This window comes from Heptranchias perlo, chromosome 9 (genome assembly GCF_035084215.1).
Source record: "Heptranchias perlo isolate sHepPer1 chromosome 9, sHepPer1.hap1, whole genome shotgun sequence".
Classification (NCBI taxonomy): Eukaryota; Metazoa; Chordata; class Chondrichthyes; order Hexanchiformes; family Hexanchidae; genus Heptranchias; species Heptranchias perlo.
The window spans coordinates 2388068-2396423 of NC_090333.1; the positions used below are offsets into that span (position 1 = coordinate 2388068).

General features: G+C 47.1%; 1 non-coding gene and 1 pseudogene across 1 annotated transcript; one reads left to right on the plus strand and one right to left on the minus strand.

Annotated features, from left to right (window-relative positions):
• The first annotated feature begins 3253 nt into the window (after positions 1 to 3253).
• On the plus strand, positions 3254 to 3417 carry LOC137325678 (U1 spliceosomal RNA). The gene has a single exon (XR_010963923.1). It is a non-coding gene; the product is annotated as a U1 spliceosomal RNA (small nuclear RNA).
• Positions 3418 to 5421: 2004 nt separating this feature from the next.
• LOC137325828 (U2 spliceosomal RNA) lies at positions 5422 to 5592 on the minus strand (annotated as a pseudogene).
• Positions 5593 to 8356: the final 2764 nt, after the last annotated feature.

Sequence of the window (8356 nt, forward strand, 5' to 3'; positions counted from 1 at the left end):
TCAAAGGATATGGGGAAAGGGCGGGAAAGTGGAGTTGAGGTAAAAATCAGATCAGGCATGGTCTCATTAAATGGTGGAGTCGGCTCGAGGGGCCGAATGGCCTACTCCTGCTCCTATCTCGATGGTCTTATGGTGAAAACTAATTTGGCAGGGGAATGGGCACCAGGAGGAAATATTTGAGAGGAGAAACAAGATGCACAGAGGACTGGGAGGGACAAGTAGCACTCGATTAAAGAATTGTTCAGAAATAGGGATCAGTCAGGGGGAAAATGCGAGGCAGTTTAAGATGAGATTGTGGGAGTACCTTCATCACACGGACTGCAGCGGTTCAAGAAGGCGGCTCACCACCACCAGCAACACCCACATTCCATGAACGAATCAGAAAAAAGATTGGAGTGCATTTGCGTAAATGCACGTAGTGTGGTAAATAAGGTTGGTGAGCTGCAGGCTCAAGTCGCCACATGGGACAATGATATAGTGGCAATAACAGAGACCTGGCTCAAAGAAGGGGAGGATTACGTACTTAATATTCCTGGCTACAAGGTATTCAGGAGAAAGAGGGAAGGATAGAAAGGAGGGGGGACTAGCAGTGTTGATCAAAGAAACTGTTATAGCACTGGAAAGGGATGATGTTGTTGAGGGGTCAAAGACAGAATCTATTTGGTTAGAATTAAGGGACAATAGAGGAACTATTATGTTACTGGGTGTACACTGCAGGCCACCAAATAGTGGGGAGGAGAGAGAGGAGAACATTTGCAGGCAAATTACAGAAAGATGCAAGAACTATAGGGCAGTAATAATGGGGGACTTCAATTATCCTAATATAGATTGGGATAGTAACAGTATAAAGGGCAAAGAGGGGGAGGAATTCCTGAAATGTGTTCCAGAGAGCTTTCTGGAAGTGTGTTTCCAGCCCAACCAGGAAGGAAACAGTGCTGGACCTAGTTCTGGGGAATGAAGTGGGGCAGGTAGAGCATGTTTCAGTGGGGGAGCATTTGGGGAACAGTGATCATAATGTCATTAGGTTTAGAATAGTAATGGAAAAGGACAAGGAACAATCAAATGTGAAAATGCTTAACTGGAGAAGGGCAAATTTCAGTCAGTTAAAAGAGATCATGCCCAGGTGGAGTGGAATCAAAAATCGGCAGGCAAAACGGTAATTGAACGATGGGAGGCCAGTAAGGAGAAGTCTGTTCGAGTGCAGAGTAGACACATCCCAATGAGGGGAAAAGGGCGTTACAAAGCTAGAGCTCCCTGAATGACTAAAGATATCGAGATTAAAATGAAACATAAAAAGGAGGCTTATGATGAATGTAAGGTTCATAATACAGTAGAGAACCAGGCTGAATAATGGAAGTACAGTGGAGACGTTGTTTAAAATAAAGGGAATAATAGGGGCAAAGAGAGAGGATGAGAATAGATTAGAGGCTAATATAAAAGGGAACCCAAAAGTCTTTCATAAACACACGAATAGTAAAAGGGTAGTCAAAGGAGATCTTCTTGTGCAGGCAGAGGATATGGCTGAGGTACTAAATGAATACTTTGCATCGGTCTTCACTAGAGAAGAGGATGCTGCCATTGTACCAGTAAAGGAGGAGGTGGTAGTGATGTTGGACAGGATAAAAATAGATAAAGAGGAGATACTTAAAAGATTGGCAGGGCTCAAAGTAGAAAAGTCACCTGGTCCAGATGGGATGCAATCCAGGTTACTGAGGGAAGTAAGGGTAGAAATTACAGAGGCTCTGGCCACAATCTTCTAATCCTCCTTCGATACGGGGATGGTGCTGGAGGATTGCAAATGTTACACCCCTGTTCAAAAAAGGGGCGAGGTATAAACCCGGCAATTCCAGGCAGTCAGCCCAACATCGGTGGTGAGGAAACTTTGAGGCAAAAATCCAGACAAAATAAATTGGCACTTGGAAGAGTATGGGCTAATAAATGAAAGTCAGCATGGATTTGTTGAAGGAAAATCGAGTTTGACTAACTTGATTGAGTTCTTTGATGAAGTAACGGAGAGGGTTGATATTGTGTTTATGGACTTTAAAAGGCAATTGATAAAGTACCGCATAATTGACTTGTTAGCAAAATTAAAGCCCATGCGATTAAAACGACAGTGGCAGCATGGATATAAACTTGGCTATGGGATAGAAAGCAGAGAGTACTGGTGACCGGTTATTTTTCAGACTGGAGGGAAGTATAGAGTGGTGTTCCCCAGGGGTCAGTATTAGGACCACTGCTATTTTTAATATATATTAGTGACCTGGACTTGGATCTAGAGGGTATAATTTCAAAGTTTGCAGATGACACAAAACTCGGAAAAGTAGTAAACAATGTGGAGGATAGTAACAGACTTCAGGGGGACGTAGACAGACTGGTGAAATGGGCAGACACATGGCAGTGAAATTTACTGCAGAGAAGTGTGAAGTGATGCATTTTGGTAAGAAGAATAAGGAGAGGCAATATAAACTAAATGGTACAATTTTAAAGGGGGTGCAGGAACAGAGAGAACTGGGGGTGTATATACATTAACCTTTGAAGGTGACAGGACAAGTTGAGAAGGCTCTTAATCAAGTCCAGGATCCCATATGCTTTATTAAGAGCATAGAGTACAAAAGCAAGGAAGTTAAGTTAAACCTTTATAAAACACTGGTTAGGCCTCAACTGGAGTATTGTGTTCAATTCTGGGCACCGCACTTCAGGAAGGATGGAAAGGCCTTAGGGTTCAAAAGAGATTTACTAGAATGGAACCAGGGATGAGGGACTTCAGTGATGTGGAGAGACTGAAGAAGCTTGGGTTGTTCTCCTTGGAGCAGAGAAGGCGAAGGGGAGATTTGTTAGAGGTGCTCAATATCATGAACGGTTTTGACAGAGTAAATATGAGAAACTGTTTCCAGAGGCAGAAGGGTCAGTAACGAGTGGGTACAGAGATAAAATGATTGGCAAAAGAACCAGAGGCGACATGAGGAAACATTTTTTTATGCAGCCAGTTGTAATGATCTGGAATACACTGCCTGAAAGGGTGGATGAAGCAGATTCAATTGTAACTTTCAAAAGGGAATTGGATAAATACTTGACTTGGAAAAAAATTGACAGGGCCATGGGGAAAGACCACTGCATCGCTGCAGTATTTTCTCTGAGTATGTTATCGGATACATGTTACAATACAGGAGCAAAATTAATCTCTGAGCATTAGCACATTGTGAGTGAAGAGGCAGTGAATGCTGTCAAGTGGCACTGTGTGGTGACATAAGGCATACTTACCTGGCAGGGGAGAATCTGTGATCCTGAAGGTGGATCTCCCAGGATGAGGCTAGCCCATTGAACGCGGGGTGCGCTGACGCCTGCGATGTCCCCAAATGCGGGATACTTAACTGCAAAATTTGTGGTAGTGGGGGACTGCGTTCGGGCTCTCCCCTGCATTGAAACTAAAAGTTTGATTTTCGATCCAGTAGTCCACCAATCGGATGGGAGGCGGTGTTGTGTGTGTGTGTGTGTGTGTGTGTGTGTGTGCACGTTGTGTCAGTCAGTGAGTCTCTCTCTCTCTCTCTCTCTCTCACCCAGAGGCTGCTGTGGAAGGAAAGCTTTTTAAAAGGAACTTGCAGATTGAAAGAAAGATGTGTCTCAAGCTGCTGGGCCCTGTCCATTGTCACATTAATGGCAGGGCGGGGCAGGACTGCTTTGACCAGGAGACCTGTTTTCTGGGTCGGAGGTGTGACATTCCACTGATTTCCCACCCTCCCGTCCTTCCTTCTGAACACCTTTGCCGTTTAATCGAGGGCCAAAAGCCTGTGAAAGGGAAGGACCGGACGGACAGCTCCCTGCTGGTCGGTGCTGCCAGTGGGGCCGGCGTGCATGTTCTCAGCCTCATGTGCAGGTTCCTCAGGGAGGTTGAGGCAGGTCTAGTGGTTAGGACTGTAGGGTGCTTTGGGGTTGTTCTCACCCTATTGATCGGTGCAGATATCTGGTCCCCGGTCTAGCCAAGGAACACTTATACCTCACGGACCGGGGGTTCAGGAAGACAGGACTTTTGCTAACGCACCCGGTGATGGATCACGTAGCCGAATAGCACAGAGAACACACAAACTCGGTGTTTGAATTTAATTGGAATGTTGCTTTTATTATTCCATCAACACGAAGAAAATAACGATAAAAACGGTCCTGCACAGTACATTGAGTTACACACACCCACTACAGTACCTTATCCCGCAAAACTAAGAGGCTGGTGGGGACCCTGGAGACACCTATCACACACACACACGTGTGGTTGGGGCTCACCATTCCTTTGCACTCTTCGGTCTGGCTGATCGGTTCTCTCACATTGGTTTCACTGGAAGCTGCTCGTCTCCCTGGAGAGCTCGGGTGAAAAAAAAAGAGCGAGCAGGAACAAAGAGAGAGAGAAAGAGAGATAGAGCTGGAAAAGGGATAAGAGCTAAGAAGCAAGAGAGCAAGAACCAGAGACAGCAAACAAGAGCAAAAAACAAGAGACCAAACGCAAGAGAGCAAACAAGAGAGAGAGGGGTTTCGAGCTTCCACTTATATACCCCTCTCTTACAATAGTTTTCGTTGTTAAATGAGGCCCTTCCATGTCTGTTTAGCAGTTCTTACAAAGTCGTTAAGAGTCTTTAATGGTTTTTGATGGTCTCTCATCATGTTGCAATTGCTTCTCTCGATGGGCCATTGTTCTTCGAATTCATTCCGATCGTCGAGCACTTGCCACACAAGGCTCCCTTTTCACCCCACGTCCTCGCTGTCGATTGGTTTTGCATCAGAACCGAGGCATGGCTCCGCCATGTCTGGAGCAGTTGCCTCTCTCAATGACCGACTGCCTCTCGAATTAGTGCTGATCATTGACCACCTGCTGTAGGTTTTGCATTGAAACAGAGACTGGTGACGTCTCACCTATCCTTCCATCTTAGGATTTTGGTCAATGGCCACAGTTTTACATACTCGGAAAAGGAGGAATTCCCAGAATTCTGACAGGACGCAACCTTTCAAACTCGTTGAGACCTGGGTTCGAATCCCGGTCGGGGGGAGCGACTTTCTGGTGCGGATTAATTAGCACCATCAAAGAAAGTCTCCTTTCCTGAGCGCGATGCTCCACCCTCACCACCACCGCCTTTTCCTCTCCTTGACAGACAGACAGAGAGTTCAGGAGCACGCACACTTTAATCTCGCAGTTTTCATTTGTACGCACAAAGACACGCAGACCCTGCTCGTTTAAAGTCAACGACGTCAAGGTATTTTGCAGTTTGAATTATATCGCTGCGAGGGAGCGAGGGGCACTCAGCCCAGGAGAAGAAAAGAATAGCAATGAGCTGAGAAAGTAAGTGCAATATATCAGCTTTATTCTGAGTAATAATCCATACACACGTAGAGAGACACTGGGAAAGAGCTGTTTTTCCTTTTGAATATCTCCCCAGAGGGAGGTGCACCGTTCCCAGAGACACTGCAATACTGGGTCGATGCGTGGAGTGGACGGAGCAAGCCCCTGTTCCATCTCCCTGTTCCAAAAATCAATTTAATATATGGTCCCCAGATAGGGGACGTATCAGATATTAAACTGATAAGAACAGATTTTTTTTCAATAAGTATACTTTATTCATAAAATTTGCAGCAGTACATACAAAACAGTTGTCATATCACATTCCAAACGTACACAATACAGATTATACAATTTGCAGGTTACGTCAAGTACAGTTCAATGAACACATTGGACATAATTACAGTTCATGACACTCCAGGGTGTCTCATTGCATCATACTCAACACAGATTATTGATTTCAGATTCATTTCAGATTCATTACAGGTACATCTCAGCAATTTGAATTTTACATTCTGCCCGAGGGGGTTTTTCCCTGATTGCAGCCCCTCGGTTTACAATGGCGGGAAGGCTCCAAACGGTTGCCTTTCCCCACAGAGCCTTTGCGGCGGCCGCACCCATCCTCAGTGCGTCCCTCAGCACGTAGTCCTGGACCTTGGAATGTGCCAGTCTGCAACACTCGGTCGAGGACAGCTCCTTGTGCTGGAAGACCAGCAAGTTTCGGGCAGACCAAAGGGCGTCTTTCACCGAGTTGATGGTCTTCCAGCAGCAGCTGATGTCCGTCTCAGTGTGCGTCCCCGGGAACAGCCCGTAGAGCACAGAAACCTGTGTTACGGAACTGCTCGGGACGAACCTGGACAGATACCACTGCATCTCTCCAGACCTTCTTTGCAAAGGCACATTCCATAAGGAGATGGGTGACGGTCTCGTCTCCACCGCAGCCTCCTCTGGGACAGCGCGCGGTGGCGCTGAGAGCCCGGGAGTGCATGAAGGATCTGACGGGAAGGGCCCTTCTCACCACCAGCCAAGCTAGGTCTTGGTGCTTGTTTGAAAGCTCTGGCGATGAGGCGTTCTGCCAAATGACATTGACAGTCTGCTCGGGGAACCAACCGACAGGATCCACCATCTCCTTTTCCCGCAGGGTCTCGAGGACGTTACGTGCGGACCACTTGCTGATCGCCTTGTGGTCAAAGGTGTTTTCCTGCACAAACCTTTCCACGAAGGACAGGTGGGGCGGAACGGTCCAACTGGACGGAGCGTTCCGTGGCAGCGTGGCCAGGCCCATCCTTCTCAACACCGGGGACAGGTAGAACCTCAGCACGTAGTGACACTTTGTGTTTGCGTACTGAGGGTCTATGCACAGCTTGATGCAGCCGCACACAAAGGTGGCCATCAGGATGAGGGCCACGTTGGGCATGCCTTTCCCCCCTTTCTCTGGAGATTTGTACATCGTGACCCTGCGGACACAAAGGGAACGGGGGGAGATGGAGAGACAAGAGCAGAGGGAAAAGCAGAAAGTGGATGTTTTCTTCAAAAGGAAAAATTTGGCTACGGGGGATTAGCTGGGGAGTGGGACTAATTGGACAGCTCTTTCAAAGAGCCGGCACAGGCACGATGGGCCCAATGGGCTCCTTCTGTGCTGTTTGATTCTGATTCTATAACAGATGGGGAACAGGGAAAGAGCAACCAAAAAGCAGACGGGTAACAGACAAAGAAGCAGCAGGTTAAAATAAAGCAAGGAACATTGAAATGAGACAATTGAGGTGATTGTAATGAAAGGAAGATCCTTCCTTTCATTAATGCTCCAGTGAGCAATGGAGCTTTGGAGGTGAGTGAGGGCTCCCCTCAGTTTCAGCTCACTGACTCTGTGCACAATGGTTAACAGGGCCCTGGCCTCCACAGGTAGTAGGCCTTATTCCTGGCTCCCAGCAGGAGGTCTCACCTCACACAGGCCCAGGAAGGAACCACCTGGGTCACTGCACCAAGACAGAAGGCCCTCCCCCCTCACAGACAGATTTATCTTGGACCCTTCCACAGAAGGGGGCTGGGTTTGAGACAGAGAAAGCAGTTACCTGGTAGGTTGGGGGCTTTGGACTGGGAGGAGAGGACTTTTGACTGACAAGCTTCTGCTCCATCAGGGGAGGCAGATGCACTGGCCCCTCTCTCTCTTACTCCTGGGATGTGCTACTGTAGGCAGGTTGGTGAGTATTACTCTTGATCTCTGTCTTGCTGCACAGGTAATGAAAGTGTATTGGAGGATGGTGTGTGGGAGACCTCTTGCTCTGTGGATTTTTACTGATGTTTTGAATGTGGATTTTTGCTGATGGAATCATAGAATCTTACAGCACAGAAAGATTTAAATGACAAGTGATGCCTGTACAAGTAATGAAAGTATATTGTAGGACAGTGCAAGTGTCTCTCTATCTTTAAACTCTTGGGTTAAATTTGTTAACTCCTGAAAACAGGTGCTGGGATCGCGGTAGGTGATTAACCTTCGCCTGTTGTTTGCGATGCAGGCAGCACGTAACATTCGTGCCACCTGATGATTTGTGATTGCTGTGTGCAATCAGCGCTACCTGCACTTTTCATTGGCTGCACGCATGAGCAGGGGGCCCCAATATCGGGAGTGACTGGCACTACTTAAAGGCAGCCTGCACCTCTTAAAAGGGAGGTGCACTGTGGCTGCAGAACGTGGTGAGAGAAGTGATTCCTGGGCTCTGATATTTGGAAGAATGGCTGCGGCTGGGAAAGAGCGAACACCAAGGTTCTCTGATGATGCACTAGAGACCTTGGTGCAAGAGATGGACAGAAGGTGGGGCATCCCATATCAGGGCAAGAGGCCCTCCAGAGGCAGTGGGAGGAATTAGCCCCAAGAATCTGGATGCAGTGCAGGAAGAAATTCAATGTATTCTGATCTATCCTTTTTAGGTCCACAGTGGATGACCTCACACTTGCTTACATTGGTCAAAACTGTGGCAAATGGATTTCATTCACTTTATCTATTAATATTATCATTTTATGCTTCCATCTACACTG